The sequence below is a fragment of the Bubalus kerabau genome, chromosome 5, assembly GCF_029407905.1.
Source record: "Bubalus kerabau isolate K-KA32 ecotype Philippines breed swamp buffalo chromosome 5, PCC_UOA_SB_1v2, whole genome shotgun sequence".
In the NCBI taxonomy this organism is placed as follows: Eukaryota; Metazoa; Chordata; class Mammalia; order Artiodactyla; family Bovidae; genus Bubalus; species Bubalus kerabau.
The window spans coordinates 105330107-105355575 of NC_073628.1; the positions used below are offsets into that span (position 1 = coordinate 105330107).

The 25469-nt window shown below is 51.4% G+C and overlaps 1 protein-coding gene and 1 non-coding gene across 2 annotated transcripts in view; one reads left to right on the forward strand and one right to left on the reverse strand.

Moving 5' to 3' along the window:
• Positions 1 to 25469, reverse strand: part of PRKCZ (protein kinase C zeta) — a 101204-nt gene that overhangs the window by 42747 nt on the left and 32988 nt on the right. The window lies entirely within an intron of this gene.
• LOC129654352 (U6 spliceosomal RNA) lies at positions 20046 to 20151 on the forward strand. The gene has a single exon (XR_008715437.1). It is a non-coding gene; the product is annotated as a U6 spliceosomal RNA (small nuclear RNA).

The following is a 25469-nucleotide window of genomic DNA, read 5'->3' on the forward strand; positions in this document are numbered from 1 at the left end:
GAGCACTGAAGAATTGATGCTTTCTAATTGTGATGCTGGAGATGACTCTTGAGAATCCCTTGGGCAGCAAGGAGATCAAAGCAGTCAATCCTAAAGGAAATCAGTCCTGAATATTCACTGGAAGGACTGATGCTGAAGCTGAAGCTCCAATACTTAGGCTACCTGATGTGAAAAGCTGACTCATTGGAAAAGACCCTGATGTTGCGAAAGACTGAAGGCAGGAGGAGAAGGGGATGACAGAGGATGAGATGGTTGGATGGCATCACTAACTCGATAGACATGAGTTTGAGCAGGCTCCGGGAGATGGTGAAGGACAGGGAAGCCTGGAGTGCTGTAGTCCAAGGGGTTGCAAAGAATAACAAAAATAACCTCCATGTTTAACTGTGAAAACAAAGTTACCAAAAAAGAAAGAAAGTGGCAGGTCAACTTCTCTCATAAATAGTTGCAAAAATACCAAACAAATGTTTGCAAACTGAATCCAGCAAAACATAGAAAAAACAACACATTATAGCCAAACAGGATGAACTAAGGGAATGCAAGTTTGGTTTAACAAAGTCAAATAGTATAATTCACCTTATTAATAGAATAAAAGAGAAAAGCATGTCAACAGATGAAGGGGGAAAAATGCTTTGATAAAATTCTATGTCATTCAGGATAAAAATCCTCAACAAGGAACAGAATAGAACCTCCTAAATTTGACGATGGGAATTTACAAGAGAAAGAAGAGTCATTCAGCAAACAACATCCTTAATGGCAGAATTCTGAAAACCTTCCACTGAAATCTAGAACAAGAGGATGCCTGTGGTCAGAACTTCTGTTCCACGGTGTTTTGGAAAGATAAACAGTGCCAGTGATGCAAGGTAACAGATGAAGGTTTGGAAAGAGAAATAAAACGCACTGGTGAACTGGGAGTGTACACAGGAAACCCAAAAGAACCCACAGATAAAGTCCTAGGATGAATACATGAATTTAACATGGTGGCTGGACAAGGGTTCAATATCAATAGTCAACTGTATTTCTCCATATATTTCTATAAGCAAACAAATAGGAAACAAAATTATAAAAGGAACACCATTTAAAGCAGCGTAAAAAGCCAAATGGCAGTGGAGTGCTCCAGCAAAAAATGTGCAGGACTGCTCCACAGAAGACACAGATGTCACCGAAAAAATCTGAAGAAGAATTGAGTGCATGTTCAAAGCTCAGAAACCTCAAGGCTGCAAAGATGTCGATTCTCCCATGCTGATCTATGAACTCAAATGTAATCCAAATAAAAAATCTCACTGGGTTTTGGAAAACTTAAAACCAATTGTAAAATTTGTATAGAAATGGAAAAGCAAAAAACAACCAAGACAGACTTCCCTGGTGGTCCAGGGGTTAAGACTTTGCCATCCAATGCAGAGGGTGTGGGTTTGATCCCTGGTCAAGGAACTGAGATTCCACACACCAAAAAAAAAAAAAAAAAGCCACAAAAACACCCAGAAGCAGTGTTGTCACAAACCCAATAAAGACTTTAAAAATGGTCCCCATCAAAAACTGTGGTGTTGGAAAAGACTCTTGAGAGTCCCTTGGACTGCAAGGAGATCCAACCAGTCCATCCTAAAGGAAATCAGTCCTGAATATTCATTGGAAGGACTGATGCCGAAACTGAAACTCCAATACTTTGGCCACCTGATGCGAAGAACTGACTCATTGGAAAAGACCCTGATGCTGGGAAAGACTGAAGGCAGGAGGAGAAGGGGACGACAGAGGATGAGATGGTTGGATGGCATCACCGACTCAATGGACATGAGTTTGAGTAAACTCTGGGAGTTGGCGATGGACAGGGAGGCCTGGAGTGCTGCAGTCCACGGGGTCGCAAACAGTCGGACACAACTGAGCAACTGAACTGAACATCCAAAAAAAAAATCTTAACAACCACCACTAAGAAAGATACCCTTGAAGAAAAACAAAAAATACATGATATTAAGAGTTATTATAAAGCCAAATTAAAACCATGTGATATTGTGCAAAAGGCCAAAGGGACAGAAATCCAGATGTGCCCCCTCCCCCACCCCGCAACAGTCGATGATAAAGACATCACTGAATCGTGGTGAGAGGAGGATGCTTTTCCTATAAGTGGTCCTGGCTCAACCGGCTATCACCACAGGGAGCAGGGGTGGGAAACCTCCCCCCATACACAGCTTACTCCCAGGTGTGGCAGGACTAACGAGGGTTATGACTCTGTCAGGAGGGAAACATTCAGGGCCTGGGGTTCAGGGGCAGCTTCTCTAACAAAAGGCACACACTGTAAAGGCACTGTCCATTCTGTTCACCACGAGTGGAAAGGCAAGCCGCCGAGTGAGATGCTGGAAGTGTCACACACACACCACACACAGAGCTCCTACAAATCAGCAACGTAGACACATGGCCATTAAGTGGCTTTTCAACACCCTGAACCTGAAGCTGAGGAAAAGACTTGGAGGAGCAGCTGACAGCTGCTGCTGCTGCTAAGTCGCTTCAGTCGTGTCCGACCCTGTGCGACCCCGTGCACTGCCGCCTACCAGGCTTCTCCGTCCCTGGGATTCTCCAGGCAAGAACACTGGAGTGGGTTGCCATTTCCTTCTGCAGCTGACGGCAGTGGGTCCTAAACAGCCTATAAGTGAGAAGATGCTCAGCTTTGGGGGCAAAGAGGAAACGCAGACCATGGCCATGATGTGACACTCACGCAGACCACTCTCAGGTCTACTCTGATGGCAGAGAGCTCTGACAAGCCCAGGGCTGGGGAGGACAGGGAGCGGGACCGCAGAGCCCAGGGATGAGGGTGGATGGTCATCAAGGCTGGGCTCCTGACACATGCCTCCTGAGACCCCAGGAGTCTCTGAGCATCCTTTGTAAGCTGATGAGACTGGCTTCAGGTCGGGGGCTGGTCGTCAAAGTCCAAGGCATGATTAGAGGGTCAGAACTTCCAGCCCCACACCTGACCTCTGGGGAGACGAAAGGGACAGAAGGTCATGCCTGACTCTGGGTCACAGACGGTCAGTGAGCTGCCCATACAGCCATGTCCCTCCCCTCTCTCCACACACTTTCAACACTGTCTATCCTTAAAGATTTGGGCACAGGTCCCCATCTGTCAACATCGATGGCCCTGACCTTCCCTGTCTTCGTCTACACCTCAGACCCACATCCCTCAGAGCCACCCACTTTCCAGGCCTCCATTTGTGCTGCCCCCAACCTTCCCTCTGCTTGGATGCCAGCCCTCATCCAACCTCAGAGACCATGACTCTCCAAAACACCATGATCTTATGGACCAGAAAGATAGAAAATGACACTGCCAACTAAACGGCAACCCCAGGCTGCAGGATGCCTCAGTTTCAGCCACGTTAGACCTGATGGAATGAACCGGGTATGGGGTACTCCCGGCCCCCCTGGAAGGAAGCCAGCCTGCCCTTCACCCTGTGCTGATCTCTTCCACTAGGGTGGACATTTAGGAACCTTGATGGACAGATGGCTGGGCAGCAGGTTGGACACATGCACATGCCAAGTTTTGTAAATCCTGAGTTTGAGGATGAATCATAAGGAATGAGGTCTGGGGAGAGGATCTGTACCTCGTGACGCAGGAGCTCAGAAAGGGTCTGGCAAGGGTGGGCTTCATCCCAGGCAGGGCTGCGGTCCAAGCTGGGTCCAGGCTGAGCTGGGGGGGTTGGGGGGAGAGGGGAAGCAGTGCTCAAGAACAAGTGTCCCTAGAATGCAGACTGGGGCTACCCACAGGGGCAGCAGCGAGCGAGCAGCAAGGAGGACGGTTCTGCGGCATGAACCAGCCTGTAGGAGCAGATCCAAAACCAGATGAAGGGGCGGGGATGTGATTGTGGGTGGGGCTCCTAACTGGAACTGACCCAGCGGGCTGGGCTGCCTCCCCTAACCCAAGTCCTTCGCCATCACTCCTTCCCGCCCTGGACTCCTCACTGGTCACATCTCATCTTCTCTAAACCTCCACCCCTCTGCATCGCTCCCAGGCCCCCAGACCCTAGCTTATCCACAGACCCCTAGTGCATCTTCAGCCTCCAGGGTGCATCCCCCTGCTCCCCCTTCCCTTACCCAAGACCCTCACATCAGCTCCCATCTCCCCTGTCTGGCTCCCTGGCTCTCCTCTCCACTGCCACTTTTTGGCTGATGTGTGGTCCTCTCTTGACCCGCTAGGTGGTCCCAAAATACCTTCCGAATCTTTTTCCACCCTACCCGCTGTTATGGATTGAATGTCTGCGTCCCCCTAAATTCCTGTACTGAAGCCCCATCCCCACTCCAGTGATAATATTAGGAGGTGACTGGGTTTAGATGAGGTCAGGCGAGTGGGGCTCTCACAAAAGGATTAGTGTCCTTCCTGGAAGAGAAAAAGGCCAGAGCAGAGCACGCAGAAGGAGGGAGTCCCTCTCCTGACACCCTGGCCCTGCAGGCTTCATTCCCACCAGCTCAGTCCAGGCAACCTGTGGGGTTTTCCACCAGTGGTTTGAGGGTGGACAAGTGACCAAGGGCACGAGGCATCAGTGTGACCCAGTAGCGAGGGGACCCTGAGGAGGCACCTGATGGAGGGTGACTGCTCCGAGGAAGTCAGCATGCAGAGAGAGAAGGTCTGGCCGCCCCAGGATGAGCCAGCTCACTCCTGGCCATTGGGTTTCCAGTCTTTCCAGACTAGAGATCTGTCTTCAGTTTCCAGTCACTCACAGGAGCCCTAATGAAAGCACTCTCCTGTCCAGCTCTTCCCCCGCCACAGCTCCCCTGGCAGAAACCTGCCCTCCCTGAGTGCCCAGCCCGCAACCACATCCACTGGTTCTGCCTCCAGACGACCCTAGACTCACCCCCGCACCCGGGGCCCCAGGTCCCGGCCTGACCATTGCTGTCTCATGTGGTTCTTAGTACTGACACAATCAAATCTCAGGGACCCACACACCCCCCAGACCATGCTGTGGGCTCCCCCTGCCCCGAGGTGGGCCTGTAAGATGGTCTGCGGACAGGGCTGCAGGGTGGCAGAGCCCAGACCTGGCACCCCCATGTCAGCCACCGAGTCCCAGCTGCTGTCATATCCCCCCCTTCCTCAGGCCTTCCATGGGTGTCCTGAGGCAGCTCAGCCCAGCATGTTTGAATGCCTGTGATGACATCTGCTCTTTATCAGAGGAAAAGGGGCGGCTACTATGACTTCACTTTACAGATGAGCAAACTGAGGCCACCCAAAGCCAGGGGTCCCGGCTGCCCCCACCATCCCCGGGGCTCCTGTCGGCGCCCTCTGTCTGGGTCTCACCCCAGGAATCCCTCCTCGGAAGCCAGAAACCGAAAGCACCTGTGGTTGGCTAAGTATCTGCCCCCAGGGACGTCCCGTCCTAATCCCCAGCCTGAGCCTCCTCACACGGGGCAGGGACTCTGCTCAGTTAAGGTAAGGACCCTGGGAGGGGGTGATCCTGGATTATCTGGGGGTTAGTGTCGTCACAAGGTCCCCATAAGGGGGAAGCAAGAGGGTCAAGTCAGAGGGAAGGCATGAGGACAGAGCCTCAGGGTGTGCCCCTCACTCACCTGGCTCCCAGGGGCTCGTCTGGTCCAACAAGGAACAAGAAGGAGGCCTCCGAGAGAGAGAGATGACTGGCCTCCACTCCCTTCCTTCTGCTGCAGTCCTGGAACCATGCTGGGGGCCAAGCAGGGCCCTAGTGGACAGCCCTATTCACCCTAAAGGAAGGCTCTCCATCCCCACTCAATGTCTCAAGGCAGCCAGCCAGCTCCTCCTTGCAGCTCTTAGGCTCATATGACCACCTCATCCCAAATCCATTTGCTCAGATGACCATTAGGGAGAACTGCACACACCATTCATGCTGCACTTGGTCACTCCCAGGCCGCAGGGGAAAAGCCCCGTTTCATCAACTGTGAACCCCGAGTACACCCATGGCTGCCGTTCCCCCCCCCAACCCCAGCTCCTTTCAGGCTGTTCGTGCAGGTGGCCTGTGGGCCCCATCTCCCCGGCCAGGAAAAAGCCGGCTCCTGGTCATCTGCAGGCCCGGTTACAAGACCACCTTCCCACCAATGCCAAGTCCTCAGCATCCTCGCCAAAACAGTGCCATAATGCACATGGCGGCTACGCAGGAGACAGGAGTGACCCAGGGTCAGCCCCAGGGTCAGCCCAGCAGCTCCTGCCGAGGCCGGTGTCCCTGGCTGAATAAGTGCCTTGGACACATCTGTCCTCAAACAGGGACTGTGCGTGCAGAGTCAACACCTCCAATCCCAGTGGCTTCTCCCCTCACTGGAGAGATGGGACTTGCACACCTGTCTACGCCCATGTTAACTTGCCTGCACCCACCTGAACATACTCAGCTGTCCATATTCACCTGCCCACACACACCTACTCACACTCACCTGTCCATGCTCACCAGCCCACACTTACCCACATGGTTCACATGGGACCCACCCTCCAGTTCTCCCTTTCCTGGTCCTCCCGGGTCCTGCCAATCTCCTCTCAGCACTGGACTCCTGCCCCTTTTCCCCTTCCCTGACCCTCTGTCCCACTGTCCTTGGCCTTGTGGGCAGCAGGGGGCCCCACAGGCCTGCTGGCCCCAACCCACTCCAGCGCAGAGTGCCCACCTGGTCCACACCCCAACCACGCAGTTGCACCTCACAGCCACACCAGGCTTCCTTCTCCTCCTCCTCCAGCCACACCAGGTCCCTCAGCATCCTAACTCTGTCCACACCAGGGCCCAGGCCTGCCCCATCCCACCTCTTGTCTCAGCTAAAACAGCATCTCCTTGGGGTGGCAGTAGCCCTGTGACCTTCTGGCACCTGCATGTCCTCCCCCCTCCAGAGCACAGGCTCCACATGGACAGGTGGCATACCTGGGTCCCTGAACCAGACACGGGTTACAGGGGCCTTGCACACAGGAGCCGAGAGGTACGGGCAGCCTGTGATCAGCGAGGCCCACCCTCTCCTCGCTGCCCTGGGGGAGTGCCCAGCATCCATGGCCAATGCAGCAGCCCCTGCAGCTCTGAGGCCCCGAGTCTGGTTTCAGCCACAGAGAAGGTAACCTGTGACACTCAGCAGTTGACAGCCTCCACCCCCTGCCTTTCCCGCCACGTTTGGGGTTGGGGCGGGGAGGATAGAAAGCCTAGAGGAGCGGGTGGGAGCGGGGAGGTTCACACCCTGAATGCCCCAGCCTGGCTCACCCCCTCCCCAAAACTGAAACCCAAGCTGCCCCCCAAGTCGTCTGGGACCAGCTTGGGAGCCCATGGCTCTCCCATGTCTCATGACGTGAGAAGGAAAGGCACCCTGTAGAGCCTGGGCCACAGCGGGTGACAGTGCCCCCGCCACCGCCTCTCGCTGCTGCCCTAACAGGAACCTGGGAGACACTGGCCCCTCGAGTCCCACGTCCGAGCACCCCCAGGAATTACTCTCCTCCTGGCCCGTGGGTTTTCCACGGGCAGGAGCTGAGTTCATGTATCTTCCAGGTGAGCAGCAGGAGCAAGGGCTAAACGGACAAGCAGCAGCTGCCAGTCAAACCCCCCTGCCCACCCCAAGAGGGACTAAGGAGCAAACTGCAGCCCCACCCACTGGGAAGGCTTCCCACAGAAAACAGCTTATTCATCTGTCATGTTAAAGATTTGTCATGTCGATGTGATGTGAATTGATTTGAGAGACAGAAAGAGCACTAGGGCCACGGGTCCACAACTACCTCACATGTGTTCGGGAGGGGTGGTGCACTCCCCCACCGGGCGTGAGAGCATCTCCTAGGCCCTGCAGGCACACCTGCTTTTTCTCCACACCTTCCCAGTAGGGTATACATATGCATCCGCGGTCAAGAGAAGCTCTCCCCCTCCCCAGGAGGAAAGGCCTCTTTATGAGAAAAACAGTAACATAAAAAGTGATGGTGGGGACATTCACCCCACAGTTGGCTGCACACCTTTGCTTTGCAGCCCTTTAGTAAGGCAAGGAGGGGCTGTGTTTTAGATTCTTTTCTGCAAAACTGTAGTAAAGAAGAGAGCAAAATACAAACAGTTCCTATGAATCTAGAAACAAACCAGCAAAAACTTGTAAGCAGACCTCGAAAAGCCCACAGCAGATTCTGAAAGAAAAAAATGTAAATTCAAAAGACTCCTGTGGCAGAACAAGGGGTGGGGTGGGGAGAGGACTGGCTCTGGGACCACCCCCAAGCCCCCCAGCCTGGCCCATCACCCTTCTGACCTTAGGGCCCAACCCTGAAGGATGAGCCTCCACCCACCAGACAGGAAGCACAGCTCTGCTGTGTCTGATAAAAAAGAAAAGGGGGAGAGGGAGAGAAAACTGGATGTTTTCCCAAACTCCCATCACAGTCCTCCCCAGTGAAAATGATCCCACAATGATGAGAACCCCATGCAGGGCATTCGTGATCCACTGTCGGCACACACTAATCCTACAGTGTACGCACCAATGATATGTCTGCTATAGTTGTGTTTCTGCTGTATGTGCCTATGATGTGTCTGCTCTGTGTCTGCTGCTACTGCTGCTAAGTCACTTCAGCCTCGTCCGACTCTGTGCGACCCCATAGATAGGCAGCCCACCAGGCTCCGCCGTCCCTGGGATTCTCCAGGCAAGAACACTGGAGTGGGCTGCCATTTCCTTCTCCAATGCATGAAAGTGAAAAGTGAAAGTGAAGTCGCTCAGTGGTGTCCAACTCTTTGCGACCCCATGGACTGCAGCCTACCAGGCTCCTCTGTATCTATTATATATCTACACTGCGTCTGCTATGTGCCTATGATGTATCTGTTCTGGGTCCACTATATATCTTATATCTACACTGCATCTATGTGCCAATGATGTATCTGCTGTGTCTACCATGTATCCATTATATATCTATTCTGCATCTCCTATGTATCTATGATGTATCTGCTCTGTATCTATGATGGAGTTAATCTGTATCTATTTATATCTATCTTCTCTGTATGTACTGCATGTCTGTGATATATCTGTTCTGTATCTACTATATATTACATATCTAACATGTATCTACTGTGTGTCTAAGATGTATATACTCTATCTACTATGTACTACATGTCTACACTGTATCTACTATATATCTATGATGTATCCATTTTGTATCTCAGTTCAGTTCAGTTCAGTGGCTCAGTCCTGTCTGACTCTTTGCGACCCCATGAATCACAGCACACCAGGCCTCCCTGTCCATCACCAACTCCCAGAATTCACTCAGACTCACATCCATCGAGTCGGTGATGCCATCCAGCCATCTCATCCTCTGTTGTCCCCTTCTCCTCCTGCCCCCAATCCCTCCCAGCATCAGAGTCTTTTCCAATGAGTCAACTCTTTGCATGAGGTGGCCAAAGTATTGGAGTTTCAGCTTTAGCATCATTCCTTCCAAAGAACACCCAGGGCTGATCTCCTTCAGAATGGACAGGTTGGATCTCCTTGCAGTCCAAGGGACTCTCAAGAGTCTTCTCCAACACCACAGTTCAAAAGCATCAATTCTTCGGCGCTCAGCTTTCTTCACGGTCCAACTCTCACATCCATATATGACCACTGGAAAAACCATAGCCTTGACGAGACAGACCTTTGTTGGCAAAGTAATGTCTCTGCTTTTCAATATACTATCTAGGTTGGTCATAACTTTCCTTCCAAGGAGTAAGCGTCTTTTAATTTCATGGCTGCAGTCAACATCTGCAGTGATTTTGGAGCTCAAAAAAAATAAAGTCTGACATTGTTTCCACTGTTTCCCCATCTATTTCCCATCAAGTGATGGGACCAGATGCCATGATCTTAGTTTTCTGAATGTTGAGCTTTAAGCCAACTTTTTCACTCTCCTCTTTCACTTTCATCAAGAGGCTTTTTAGTTCCTCTTCACTTTCTGCCATAAGGGTGGTGTCATCTGCATGTCTGAGGTTATTGATATTTCTCCTGGCAATCTTGACTCCAGCTTGTGCTTCTTCCAGCCCAGCATTTCTCATGATGCACTCTGCATATAAATTAAATAAGCAGGGTGACAATATACAGCCTTGACGTACTCCTTTTTCTATTTGGAACCAGTCTGTTGTTCCATGTCCAGTTCTAACTGTTGCCTCCTGACCTGCATATAGGTTTCTCAAGAGGCAGGTCAGGTGGTCTGGTATTCCCATCTCTTGAAGAATTTTCCACAGTTTACTATGAAGTATCTGTTCTGTATCTACAACAGTTGCTCTGTATCTATTATGTATCTACTCTGCATGTACTATATGCATGTGAGGTACCCTGTGACTATATGCCTGAGACTCTGTGTCTCTGCTACATATAACCTGGGATGTGTCCACTCTACTGTATCAGATGCTGATTTAGACCAAGGACACACTGAACCCAGATCCCCTCACAGGCCTCTGAGGGGGGCAAGCACTGACATCTGTTTCACAGGCAGGCCTGCAGGACAGCATCTGGACTCCAGGTCAGCCCAGTATTTCCAAACTCGGTTTCATCCTTGACCTTCAAGTAACAGAGCACAGACGTGAGGGACACACAGTGGACAGGAAAACATACACTAACGGCAGAAGTCCACTGGCCTGGCCGAGGCCTGTGTTCCTGCGCTTGGCTTTCATCCTAGCGCCTCATTCTAGGGGATGAGGGACAAACCGTCAGGAAGCTGTGACTACTACTGGGGAGAAATGGCACAGAGTGGGGCAGGGGCTCGTGAGAGCAGGGCCAAGTGCGGGGCCCGCCCACCTGCCCTGCGAGGCAGCCCCTCCTAAGGGAATCTGAGGCCCAGGGAGCCTTGTCCTGCTTCCTGCAGCCAGAGCTGACTCAGGCCAGCTCAGCCCAAGGTGCCTGGCTGTGGTCTTGACAGCTGAGCCGGAATGAATGAATGAGTAAATGACACACACAAGCTGAAGAAAGAACAAGGCAATCAGCCTCAGACCCCCACGGAGGCTGTCCCTGGGCTCTCATGACCAGGTCAGAGGAGAGAGAGGGGGAGGGGGAGACAAGTGCCCGGGAAATCCTGGGCCACCTGGGAAGGGGCAGGGAGGACGCCCACCAGCCTCCCTCTGGTTGGAGGACTCAGCTGCTGCAAGTTTCCAGGCTTCTTAAATCACATCTGAGATTGAAAACTGCTTTGGTGATTAAACACACACAAGAGGCCGGCTTCTCCTTGAGATTAAGCCTTCTAAAAGGCTTTAAGAATTTATCAGGGGCAGGCGGTGGGGGGAAGCCCCAAGCTGTCACAACTAAATTTTGATGTGTGATTTGCATATATATTCGCGACTGAGCAAACTTCACTTTCACTTTTCACTTTCATGCATTGGAGAAGGAAATGGCAACCCACTCCAGTGATCTTGCCTGGAGAATCCCAGGGACGGCAGAGCCTGGTGGGCTGCTGTCTATGGGGTCGCACAGAGTCGGACACGACTGAAGCGACTTAGCAGCAGCAGCAGAGAAAGAGAGGACTCGAGGGTCAAGGGTCAGGGAAAGAGGAGGGGTGGGGCTGGCACCAGAGGAGCCCCCTTGGAATCCCCCCCCCACAATGGAGAACCTTTTAATGTCTTTTTACAAAATAAAGTATTTCCTCCCTGTCCTACTCATTTTAGAAAGTCAGACCTAAGGAAGCCAGGACCCCAGGGCTTCCAGGAGGCGGGACATCACACGGGGACAGAACGCCAGGAAAACGTGTTGTAAAGATCACGTATCAGCACAGGCACAACTCAGGGATGCTATGGGTTTGGCTCAAGCAAACATAAAGCGAGTATCATGATAAAGTGATACACACAAATTTTTTGGTTTCTCAGTGCAAAGTTACATTTATACTATACTATAGCCTATTAAGTCTAAAAAGAATGCCTAAAAAGAATGTACATGAAAGTAAAGTCGCTCAGTTGTGTCTGACTCCTTGCGATCCCATGGACTGTAGCTTACCAGGCTTCTCAGTCCATGGGATTTTCCAGGCAAGAGTACTGGGTGGGTTGCCATTTCCTTCTCCAGGGGATCTTCCCGACACAGGGATCGAACCCAGGTCTCCCACATTGTAGGCAGACACTTTACCCTCTGAGCCACCAGGGAAGCCCAAAAAGAATGTACATACCTCAGATAAAAAATATTTTATTGCTAAAAAATGGTAAGCGTCATCTTAGCCTTCAGCAAATCTCTTTTTATTTTCCCCACTGGAGAAGGGTCTAGTCTCCATGCTGATGGCTGCTGATTGATCAGGGTGCTGGTTGCTGAAGGCTGGGCTGGTTGTGGCAATTTCTTAAAATATGAGAACAATGACGTTTGCCAAATCAATGGATTCTTCATTCACAAACAACTGCTCTACAGCGGTAATGCTGGCTGACAGTATCTTACACATGGGAGAACTTCCTTCAAAATTGGAGTTAAGCAACTCAAATCTTGATGCTGCTTTTTCAGCTAAGTATCTCTTATTCTAAATCCTCTGCTGTCATGTCAACAATCTTCACAGCATCTTCACCAGGAGCAAATTCTATCTCAAGAAACCACCTTCCTTGTCGTCGACAAGAAACAACTCCTCATCTGTTAGAGTTTTATCCTGAGATGCAGCAATTCAGCCACATCTTCAGCCCAACTTCTTTTTTTTTTTCAATCAATTTGTTGTTGTCTAGTCACTAAATCACTAGAGATTTCTTCAAGAAAATCAGAAATACCAAAGGAACATTTCATGCAAAGATGGGCACAATAAAGGACAGAAACAGTATGGACCTAACAGAAACAGAAGATATTAAGAAGAGGTGGCAAGAATACACAGAAGAACTATACAAAAAAGATCTTAATGACCTGGATAACCAAAATGGTGCAATCACTCACCTAGAGCCAGACATCCTGGAGTGCAAAGTCAAGTGGGCCTTAGGAAGCATCACTATGAACAAAGCTAATGGAGGTGATAGAATTCCAGCTGAGCTATTTCAAACCCTAAACCATGATGCTGTGAAAGTGCTGCAATCAATATGCCAGAAAATTTGGAAAATTCAGCAGTGGCCATAGGATTGGAAAAGGTCAGTTTTCATTTCAATCCCAAAGAAGGGCAGTGTGTAAGAATGTTTAAACTACCACACAATTGCACTCATTTCACATTCTAGCAAGGTAATGCTCAAAATTCTCTAAGCTAGGCTTCAACAGTACGTGAACCAAGAACTTCCAGATGTATAAGCTGGATTTAGAAAAGGCATGGGAACCAGAGATCACATTGCCAACATCCGCTGGATCACAGAAAGAAAAAGAGAATTCCAGAAAAACATCTACTTCTGCTTCACTGACTACGCTAAAACCTTTGACTGTCATGACTGAGGAACTGAACAAGTCACCAAGTCCTGTCTGACTCCTTGCAACCTCATGGACTGCAGCACGGCAGGCTCCCCTATCCTTTGCTATCTCTTGGAGTTTGTTCAAACTCATGTCCATTGATTCAGTGACACCATCTAGCCATCTCATCTTCTGTCACCCCTTTCTCCTCCTGCCCTCAGTCTTTTCCAGCCTCAGGGTCTTTTCCAATGAGTCAGCTCTTTGAATCAATGGCCAAAGTACTGAAGCTGAAGCTGAAGCTTCAGTGAATATTCAGGGTTGATTTCCTTTAGGATTGACTGGTTTGATCTCCCTGCAGTCCAAGAAACCCTCAAGAGTCTTCTTCAAAAAAGTTGGCAAGTATCAGTTCTTTGCGTTCAGCCTTCTTTATGGTCCAACTCTCACATCTGTGCATGACTAATGGATACACCATAGCTTTAATTATATGGACCTTTATTGGCAAAGTGATGTCTCTGCTTTTTAATATGCTGTCTAGGTTTGTCATAGCTTTTCTTCCAAGGAGCAAGTGTATTTTAATTTTGTAGCTGCATTAATTAATTACTATTTTTGGCTGTGCTGGGTCTTTAGTGCTGCACTCAGGCTCTCTCTAGCTGTGGCGAGCAGCAGCTGCTCTGGTGCGGTGTGGAGGCTTCCCACTGAAGTACAGGCCCCACTTCTAATTCCAGCTCTCTCGCTGTTTCCACCACATCTGTAGTTGCTTCCTCCACTGAAGTCTGGAACTCCTCAAAGTCATCCATGAGCATTGGAATCCACTTCCTCCAAATTCCTGTTGTTGTTTAGTCACTAAGTTGTGTCCAACTCTCTTGTGACCCCATGGAATGTGGCCCCCAGGCTCCTCTGTCCATGGGATTTCCCAGGCAAATATACTGGAATAGGTTGCCACTTTCTCCTCTAGGGGATCTTCCTGACCCAGGGATCGAACCAGAGTCTCCTGCATCTCCTGTATTGATAGGCAGATTCTTTACCACTGCCACTTGGGAAGCCCCTCCAAACTCCTGCGAATTTTGGTATTTTGTTGATATTTCCATGAATCATGAATGTTCTTAATGGCTTCTAGAATGGTGAATCCTTTCCAGGAACTTTTCAATTGACTTTGCCCAGAAACAACAGAGGAATCACCACCTATGGGAGCTATAGCTTTATACAATGGATTTCTTAAATAATTTGACTTGAATGTTGAAATTCCTTCCTGGTCCATGGATGCAGAGTGGATGCTGTGTTTGCAGCATGAAAACAACACGAATCTCGTTGTCCATCTCCATCAGAGCATGACCAGGTGTGTGGTCAATGAGCACTGACATTTTGAAAGGAATATTTTTCTGAGCAGAAGGTCTCAACAATGGGCCTAAAATCTTGCAGGAAACCATGTGGTAAACAGATGTGCTGTGATTCAGGCTTTGTTATTCCATTTCCAAAGCACATGCACAGTGCATTCAGCTTAATTCTTCAGGGCCCCTTCGCTTGTGTCGGGGACTCCCAGGTGGCTCAGTGGTAAAGAATCCACCTGCAAATTCAAGAGACATGAGTTTGATCCCTGGGTCAGGAAGATCCCCTGGAGGAAGAAATGGCAACCCACTCCAGTATTCTTGCCTGGGAAATTCCATGGACAGAGGAACCTGGTGGGCTACAGTCCATGGGATCGCAAAGAATAGGACACGACTGAGCAACTGAGCATACATGCACTTGTGTGGCCCCTTCATGCTCTGAGCTGGATCTTCTGGAAAACTTGCTACAGCTTCTCCATCAGCACTTGCTGCTTCACTTTGCACTTTACGCTGTAAAAATGGCTTCTTTCCTTAAACTTCATGAACCAACCCCTGTGGCTTCAGACTTTTCTTCTGCAGCTTCCTCTCCTCTCTCAGCCTTCACAGAACTGAAGAGTCAGGGCCTTGCTCTGCATGAGGCTTTGCCTTAAGGGAATACTGTAGCTGGTTTGATCTTCTATCAAGGCCACTAAAACCTTCTCAGTATCAGCGGTAAGGCTGTTTTCGCTCTCTTACCATTTCTGCATTCACAGCAGCAGCATTTTTAACTTCCTTCAGGGCTTTTCTTGGTATTCATGACTTGGCTAATTGTTTGGTGCAAGGGACCCAGCTTTCAGTCTGTCTTGGTTTTTGACCTGCCTTCTTCCCTAAGCTTAACCATTTCTAGCTTTTGATTAAAACTGAGAGACGTGCGACTCTTCCTTTTACTTGAACACTTAAGAGGCCACTGCAGGAATTGTTTTGTCCTGGTTTGGGTTTTTTGGGGCCGTGCCACACAGCTTGCAGGATCTTAAATCCCTGACCAGGGATGGAGCCGGGGCCCGCAACAGCGCAAGTGTGGCATCTTAACCACTGGACCACGAGGGAAGTCCCCCCATTGCAGGGTCATTAATTGGCCTGATTTCAATATTGTTGTGTCAGGGAACAGGAAGGCCCAAGGACAGGGAGGAAGATGGGGGGACGGCCAATCAGTGGGGCAGGCAGAACACAGCATGTTGACAGGTGAAGTTCAGCATCTTATGCGGGTGTGGTTCGTGGCCCGGAAACAATGACACAGATCGCAGATCACCACATCTAACGCAGTGATAATGAAGCTTGAAATACTGCGAGAATTACCAGAACATGACACACAGACATCCTTGACCACAGACGCTAACCCTCATGATGGCGACCCTGGGGGGTTGTCCACGGAGAGTGTGCAACCTGCAGGTCTACAGGCAGAGCCTTGGGAGCAAACCACATCCCTCGGGGGACCAGGTAGGGGCTGGGAGGAAAGGGTGGCTCGGGGCATTGGGGGTGGGGACAGGAGCAAGCAGGGTGAAAAAGCGAGACGCCAGCACAAAAGCTGCAGCCTCGGTGCCACAGATGGATGGTCCCACAATGGGTCTGTTTTTCCAGGTGGCAGATTTTGAAATAATTTTAGCAAGAGAGCCTCTATCACTGCAAAATAAAACTGAGGAAAAGCCTGGAGTGAAGGGTTAGGCCAAGGGGCTGAGACCAGCTCCTCCTCTGCCCCAAGGCCATGATCATGGGAAGGGAGGGTTGGGGGGAAGACCCTGGAAGGGAAGACCCTGGAGTATCTGCATGCTTTGCAGGGACGAGAAGTAACACAGGCTTTTAACCAGCTGGTTCAGAGCAGGTGCACACAGCTCGCTGCCACCAGGGTGCGGAATCCGAGTGTTCTCTTTTCCTTTTTCCAGACTTACTTATTTTTGGCTGTGCTGGGTCTTAGTTGCTGCACCCAGGCTTTCTCTAGCTGTGGGAGCGGGAGCTGCTCTCTAGCTGTGGGCTTCTCATTGCAGTGGCCTCTCTTGTTTCGGAGCACAGGCTCTAAAGCGTGTGGGCCTCAGCAGCTGCGGGGCATGGGCTTAGCTGCTCTGCGGCGTGTGGGGTCTTCCTGGACCGGGATCGACCCCATGTCCCCTGCATTGGCAGGTGGACTCTCAACCACTGGGCCACCAGGGGAGCCCTCGAGTGTTGCATTTTCCCTCAGAAAAAATCCTCGTCTCACTTTCACTGCTTTAAAAATGCATTTCAAGGCTTCTCTGCTCCTTGCAAGTCATTTGATTTAGCTGGATGTGGACAAATGATTTTCAGCTTAACTGGAACAGCAAGTAGGTCATAACCAGGATTCAGGGCTGTTGAACCAACACCTCACAGGCTCACAAAACACAGGACTAAGGGGTGACCAGAGACTCCTGTGTGGCCCCCTCCCTGGCCTCCCCAGGGGTTCTGCCAGCAGGTTCTCCCAGTTCCTCTGAGAGGCCACGCTCCCCACCCCTCAAGAACCTTGCCGGTCCCCTTCCACGGCCAGGTCAGCAAGTCCTCACCTCAGGTGTTACCCCTCCTTCCTGGGCCCCCAGCACCAGCCCTTCCCATCTGGTTTTCCATCTTGGTGCCACTTACATTCACTACAACCTGCAACTTTATCTGTTTCTGCACATGTGTTCACTAACCAGCTGAGACTAGGAGCACGTCCTCTATATCATGGTTCTCTCAGTATCTGCCTGGCCTGGAATCTGGGGCCATACCGCTCAGATGTGGGAAAGGAGAAGGGAAAGGAAGGAAGAAGGAGGGAGGAGGGACAGGAGGGAGGGTGGAGGGAGAGGAAGGAAAGGAGGGAGGGAGGAGGGAAAGGAGGGAGGGAGGAGGGAGAGGAGGGTAGAGGGAAAAGAGGGAGGCTGGAGGGAGGAGGGAAAGGAGGGAGGAAGGAGGGAGAGGAGGGTGGAGGGAGAGGAAGGAAAGGAGGGAGGGAGGAGGGAAAGGAGGGAGAGAGGAGGGAAAGGAGGGAGGGAGGAGGGAAAGGAGGGAGGGAGGAGGGAAAGGAGGGAGGGAGGAGAGAGAGGAGGGAAAGGAGGGAGGGAGGAGGGAGAGGAGGGAAAGGAGGGAGGGAGGAAGGAGAAGAGGGTGGAGGGACAGGAGGGAGGGAGGGAGGAGGGAGAGGAGGGTGGAGGGAAAAGAGGGAGGAGGGAAAGGAGAGAGGGAGGAGGGAAAGGAGGGAGGGAGGACGGAAAGGAGGGTGGAAGGAGGAGAGAAGGAAGGGATGGAGGGAGAGCGGGAGAGAGAGAGGAAAACTCAGGCTCATATCAGCAAAACACCTGCTCGGGCTCCATGCACTGTAATTCCACATAGATCTCCTAATTCATTCTCGCAACTCCTGGGGACGGCGTGTCCCTGCTGTTCTGTGTGGGAAGGAGGGTGTGGGGGGGCGTGCAGAGGGAGAGGAGTCTTTGGTCCCAGAACAGATCCCCCCCAACCCCCAGAGGCGGCGCTGAGCTGGTCCAAGGCAGCAGGAGCCTTATTAGATGAATCTGTGAGTCCAGGCACTGGGAAATCCAAAGTTTAAACCTGAGCCTGCAGCTTCGAGGACAGGCATGAGGGGTTGTTTGGAAGTAGAATCACAAGCCACCCACCCAGCCCATCCTCTGAGAGAACCCCAGATGGCAGTCAGCTCCTTAGACCAGTGCTGTCCTCATGATGGGGGCTTCAGGCAGGGGCGCAGCACCCATGGGAACCGAATGCACCCCACATTCATGTTTCTCAGGGTGTTTAAGTAAAGAATCTCCTGAGTTTAGAGAAATGGCCTGAAAACCTGGGTCTTGCAGGCTGCATTCCAGGAAGAAGCTGCCAGGGCTCCTGGGTTCAACCTGGCTGCGGCAGCACTGCCTTCTCACCAGAGCCCCCAGGCATGGGGGCAGAGAGCAGGGACCCACCACCCTTCCTCATCCTCATCAGCTGAGTTGTTTCTGATTCCTCCCTGGTCCCCAAGAGAGGCCCCCAGGACCCAGAACAACCGCTCCTCCTGGAAGGCCACATGGTGTTTCACACACAGGCTGCGGGTGTGTCCCCACCATCCTGAGAAGTGAAATCTCATTCCTCCCAGCTCCTGGGGGTGGCGGTGGGGGTTGGTGCCAAGTCCACCAGCTCCTGGGGGTGTGTGTATGTCCAAGTCCACCAACACCTGGGAGGGGGATCCAAGTCTACCAGCTCCTGGGGGGGTTGCAGCCTGTGCCAGCCCTGCACCCCCAACAGTGTCCACCTGACAGCTCCCCCACCACACACCAGGCAGCAGGAATAGATGGGTCCATCCAGGGCCAGGGGCCAAGGCTGGTCAGGGTGCCACACTCCTGCCACACCAAAGGGTAAAGGCTGGGCCCAGGACCAGGCAGCGCTCTGGACCTCTGTCAAAATGCTAGAGAGACCTGCCCTTCTCCATGAACAATGGAGGGCCAGAGGCCAAAGCCTAGATGGAGTCAGCCTGCCCTGCTCCCCGCCTGGACCCCTGGTGGATCCACAGCATCTTGCTGATCCTCCACTGCTCCCCAGCTGGGCCCTGAAGCCCCCCTTTCCCTATGTGCGTAGAGCTGGCAAAGCTCAGAGCCAGCTTGCTGCCCGAGCCTCCTCAGGGCCACGGGGACCTGATCAGTGGTGACATCAAAGGATGCCCTCAGTGACAAGCTAGCAGGACCTGCCTCTGCGGCGACAGCTGACACAAACCAGGTACTCATGGGCATCAGCTGATTAGTCTTCCTGACAGTCCTCTTCCCTAAACACTGCAAAACACAACACAAGGGAGAGTCACAGCTTCCCTGCACCGCCAGCAGCAGAGCCCTCTGTGCAGGGATTCCCGTTCCTGGGTGTGTGGGTGTGTGTGTGTGTGGTGTGTATATGCATGTGGTGGGTCTATGTGTGGTGTGCATGTGTGTCTATGTGGTGTCTGTGATTCTATCTGTGTGCATCTGTCTCTGTGTAATGTGTATGTATGTGTGTGTCTGCATGTCTGAATGTGTATGTATTCTGTATGTGTGTTGTGTCTCTCTGTGTGTATGTATGTGTATGTGGTATGTGGGGTGTGTGTATGTCTGTGTACATGTGTCTGTGTGTGTGCATGTGGCGTGTGTGTATGTATGTATGTGTCTGTGTGTGGTGTCGTTTGTCTTATGTGGTGTGTACACACGTGTGTTTGTGTGTGCCTGTGTGTAGTATGTGTGTATGTATATATGTGTGAGTGTGTGTGATGTGTGTCTGTGTGTGTGCATGCATGTGCTGCTAACACTCGGGCTGAGGACACAGCAGAGACTGAGGCCAGAGTGGACCCCTGGCTCCGCAAGAGGAGAAGCCAGGAGTCAGAAGTAGACCTGGGGTCTTGCTGCCTCCACGTTTTCTGACTCCAAACTTGCAGCCCAGGACCATTTCTAATTCCCATGGAAACACCGTGGGAGCAGCACGGAAGCCACTTCCCCCAGAATTGTCACCCACTGCTCAGAAATACGTCAACAACTCGAACACACTAGTGCCGCTTTTGAGCGCCCACTGAAGACAAGCTTCACCGATACAGAGAAGGTTAGCATGGCCCCTGTGCAAGAATGACACACAAATTTGTGAAGCATTCTATATTTTTCACCACTGTCACCATGACTGTCAAGACACTAGTACTGCTGATGGGCAAAGAAGGTGTCCACGGCGGTATGATCAAGAAATGCTATGAAATGGCCTCTCACCTGCAACGTTCCCAGTACTGACCTCGTCTAGCCCTCCCCTCACCACTCCCCCGTGCTTCTGCACCCCTCCACTCCCCACCACACTCCCCGCCACACACACCATTTTTATTTTGGGGGCCATTACCACACACCTTATTGCTGCCAAAACCACATGGGTTGGGGGCCCGTGCTGGATGGACAGACACCTCTGCCCCCAACCCATACCCCTCCTGTGTGTGGTTGGAAAACATTTTTGCTTTTCTGAATAAAAAAGGTTCTACTGCTAAAAAAAAAAAAAAGACAAGCTTCACAAAATCCACGTGACTCCATTCCCTGTGCCCACATCTGCCTTCTGAGGAGGCCCAGAGGAGACCCAAGACCAGAGTGGGAAGCAGGAGCTGCCAGACACCAAGACCCGAGCTCTGACCCCTCGGCGGTCAGCCTGAGTGTCCCGGACACATGGAAGCCCCTGCCCCATCAGAGGGACGAAGCCCCAGGGTCACAGAAAGGAAGGAGCAGCTCCTTCCTGGTCACCATCAACAGTACCAAGGGGCTTGTGGGAGCCCAGGAAACTGGGCAGAGCTTGTTCCAGACAAGAGACTGAAAGAGACCAAAACTGAGCTTTAAGAAAAATGACTGGGGAACAAGAAATTAATTCAAGGCCAAAAACAGCCAATATGGGAGGTGGGAGATGGGCTGCGGTGGGGTGGATGGGGGAGGGCCGCAGCAGGAGCCTCAGAAAAGACCTGATCACCCCTTGGTGACCACTGTCCATGCTGTGGGCCAGCACAGCACACACAAGAACACAGCCACATGGGGAGACCACAGGGAGGCCACAGGCCCTGGGACATGCAGTTCAGGCTGGAACCAGGTTTCTTTCATTTCTCGCCAAAGATGGGATCTAGGGACAGAAGGGGGGCTGCCCCCCAGGGGTGGAGAGGTGATGGCAAAGGAGAACCCCGAAACTGTGCATCAAAATGGAAGGACATGTGGGCTCTCTTGGAAGGTGGCTGCTCCGACATGACAAACCAGGAAGCCACTGGGAAGTCTCTGATGTGACAAACTGGGAAATCATCCACAGCAGGTGCGACAAGGGGGTGTCTGGCAGGAGACGTGGCCCCCAGGTCAGACTGATGAGGGGTGTGGACTGGACCTAGCACTGAGGCCCCTACCTGTGCCCACATGCAAGCATCTGTGTCCACACCTGTGATTACCTGGTGCACCCCCTCCAAGGCCATCCAAGTGTGGGCAGGCACTGGAATAGAGGGGACCAAGTGCTGCAGGCCCTCTGTCCACACCATCCACGTCCAGCGTGTCCACACCTGTCTACAGAGCACCACGCCCGACCACATCACGTCCACATGGTGTCTGCACCCGCCCACACCCGTCTAAACCCAGGAGGAAGCACTTTTCAAAGGAACAGCAGCTGCCAGCTCAGCCCATGGGCTGCCCGCCTCCTCCCTACTGGCCAGGGATTGCAGAGACTCTGGCTTCAGCCTCCCTCCCGGCGGGAGACCCTCGCAGGCATTGCAACATCTCTGTGGATCTGCTTCCCCAGACCCACCACAGGGCATCCCGGTGCACTGGGGCTGCGTCTATACCTGGGCCACAGGGCAGTACCTGGAGAGTGGTAGGGCCTTCCCTGACCGTGGGGGCTGGTGCGTCAGAGGCCTGGAAGGTTTAAGATGGTGGAGCTGAGTTTAAAGTCTTGGCTGGGACTGAACTCAGAGCCACCCCCAAACCCTTCCCGACATCTGGGCCTCTCTCCTTTCTGAGCACAGGGCCCAGACCCCCACCCCGTGCCCCACCCCACTGCCATCTGCTCACCTTGAAAACCGCGCCTCCAGCTTTCTCAGATAAACCATCCTCTACTGCTTAAAAATAATTAACTTTAAAAGCTCCCTTTGTACAAAAACAGATCAGCTAAAATCCATGAATAATTTATGCTTGCTCTGTTCACTACCAAGAATATCACTGTGGAGCTCAGCGAAGTCTCTGTTCTAAATGGACCCAAGGCCTTCAGATCCACAGGACCCTGGTGAGTCTCCACGGCCCCAAAGCTGAGAAGGCGAAGGTGGTCTGCATTCACCAGCAGGTGCTCCCAGGGGGGCCAGAGCGGAGGGAGGCGCCTGCTCTGGGCTCTGTTCCCCCAGGCTGTCCTGAGGTGGGACCCCGCCGCCTGCCCTCCTTCCAGCAGAGCGGCCCACCGGGTGCAGGGCTTCCTTCCTCAACACCAGGTGTACCCGTCACCCCACAGATGGCCCAGAGCCCTGGACTCATTCCATCTCGTTCTGTTATCCCGCGGGGTCACTTCACGTAGCAAAACATGCTGGGGGTTGAGGGGGATGTTGCTGATGTGACCAAGCATCTAGGGGTTCTGGACAGACAGGGTAGCCGCCACTGGGCAGACCCCACAGGAGCACAGGGAAGGATGTTCTCATGGGGACAGGCTGACTGACTCATGGGCCCCCAAGTACCTTCTGATTCAAGAGTCCATCCTCCACATGAGCCTTTCTCCTTCGTAATGAATTTTTATGCTATAAAAATAGGTGGTAAGAGACATGGAAAATATCAGAAGAACGAAAAGAGAAGGAAAACCGGTCCATCTTCACACTAACATCACAGATGCCCGTCTGTTCTCCACCTGAAGTCAGTTCCTTGGACAACCTTGCTCTGACGTGCCAACCAGTGGGTTCAAGTAGAGAAAGCTGAGCCCAACGTGCACAGCAGTGGGTCAGTCGTTATACACTGACCAGGACAATCAACAAACACACAGGCACACAATCCCATTCTAAAATGAGCAAAGGACCTGAACAGATGTTTCTCCAAAGAAGACATACTGGCAGCCGATGAACACGAGAAAAGATGCTCAACATTACTGACCACTAGGGAAACGCCAACCAAAACCACCATGAGACACCACCTCACACCCAATAGGGTGGCTCCCAGAAAACAAGACCAGAAACCAACTGTTGATGAGAAAGTGAAGAAACTGGAAGCCTGTGCACTGTTGGTAGGAATGTAAATTAGTGTGGCTCCTTCGGAAAACAGTCTGGTGGTTCCTCAAAGAATTAAAAATGGAATTATCCTACAATCCAGCAATTCCAATTGTGTGTATATTCCCAAAAGAACTGAAAGCAGGGACTTGAAAAGGTATTTGTACACCCATGTTCAGAGCAGAGTTATTCACAACAGCCAAAGGATAGAAGCAAACCAAGTGTCCATCAGTGGATGATGGATAAGTGAAATGTGGTCCATCCACACGATGGACGATGATTCAGCCATAAAAAGGAGAGTCTGACACCCACTGCAACACGGGTGAACCTCAAGGACACAGTGCTAAGTGACACAAGCAGACATGAAAGAACAACGTAAGATCGCACTTCCGTAAGGACCTGGAAGGTGGGTGTCAGAGGGGAGGGGTGCGGAGTGTTTAATGGGATAGAGTTTCAATTTGGGAAGAGGAAAAAGTTCTGGAGACGGATCATGGTGATGGTTACGTAACTATGTGAGTACACGTTAACTACTGAACTGCATACTTAAAAACGGCTAAAATGGTAAGTTTTATATGAAGCATATTTTTTTTCTTGTTGTTCAGTCACTTAGTCATGTCTGACTCTTTGCAACCCCATGGACTGCCGCATACCAGGCTCCCCTGTCCTCGACTATCTCCTGGAGTTTGCTCAAACTCATGTCCATTCAGTCACTAATGCCATCCAACCATCTCATCCTCTGTCGTCCCCTTCTTCTGCCCTCAATCTTTCCTAGCATCAGGGTCTTTTCCACTGAGTCAGCTCTTCACATCAGGTGGTCAAAGTATTGGAGCTTCAGCTTTAGCATCAGTCCTTCCAATGTACAGTCAGGGTTGATTTCCTTTAGGATTGACTGCTTTGATCTCCGTGCAGTCCAAGGGACCCCCCCAGAGTCTTCTCCAGCACATTTCGAAAGCATCAATTCTTCAGCGCTCAGCCTTCAGTGTGGTTCAACTCTCACACCTCTGCATGACTACTGGAAAAATCATAGCTTTGGCCATATGGACCTTTGTCGGCAAAGTGAGGTCTGTCTCTGATTTTTAATATGCTGTCTAGGTTTGTCATAGCTTTTCTTCCAAGGAGCAAGTGTTTTTTAATTTCATGGCTGCAGTCACCATCCTCAGTGATTTTGAAGCCCAAGAAAATAAAGTCTGTCACTGTTTCCACTTTTTCCCCTTCTATTTGCCATGAAATGATGGGATGCCATGATCATGGGATCAAGTATATTTTCATCACCATTTTTTAAAACAACAAAAAACAAAGGTGGGCTGGATTTGGTGCGTTGGCCATAGTTTTCTAACCCTTTTTTTAAAGTGTGTCCATGTACATTGGCTGGTCTTCAAAAGTGGTCTGTACAAAGTGTATTCAATGATCTGCTTAGATCACAATGTCAAGAAAAACAAAGTTCTGCATATTATACAGAAAACTAATCTAACATGGTGGAAATATCTGGACAGGCTCTCTCTGACACTTCAGCCACGTGAGATCTGAAGAGCAAACCGCATGCTGGACACAGGAAACAAGGTGCAACCCTTCATTCCTACATGTGCGATGGCCTCTCTGGAGAAGTGTCAGAGGTTTCTTCACGACCACATGAGCTCAGGACTCCCCAGTGACCGGGCCCTCCTGTCCGGGAAGGGGCAGATGCAGAGTAGGATGTCACAGCCTCACCACGTCCTCCGGGTGGTGTGATGGACCCTGTGGGGACACTGGGCTTGGGGTCCTGGTTAGCAGGGTCCTCTGTGGTCAGTCACACACCATTCACTATAAATCCTCAGGCATTTTTCTTGTTCCCAATTGGGAGACGACGCCAAGGACAGCTGACCACAAGGATTGCAGACCTGCCAGGCTGTGAGCTTGTGGAGACCCCAGGATTCAATTTCTGCAGGTCCCATTCTGGCCAAATTGCATCCCCCCAAACCCAAATGCTAAGTCCTGACCCCCGGTACCTCAGACCGTGCCCTCATTTGGAAATAGGGTCGCTGCAGATGTCTGAAGTTAGAATGAGGTCACAGGGTGGCCCCTGATCCGAATGACTGGTGGCTTTATAAAATGATTCTAAATGATTAAAATACATTGATGTTCCTGGCCACAGTGATCGCTGGTCTGGGATTCTGCGCCAAGGCAATGATGCGTCGACCAGAGGGGCTGACACAGCGCAGCCCAGGGAACCCTGCCGCCCCCGGGGCCACTGGCAGCTGCTACCC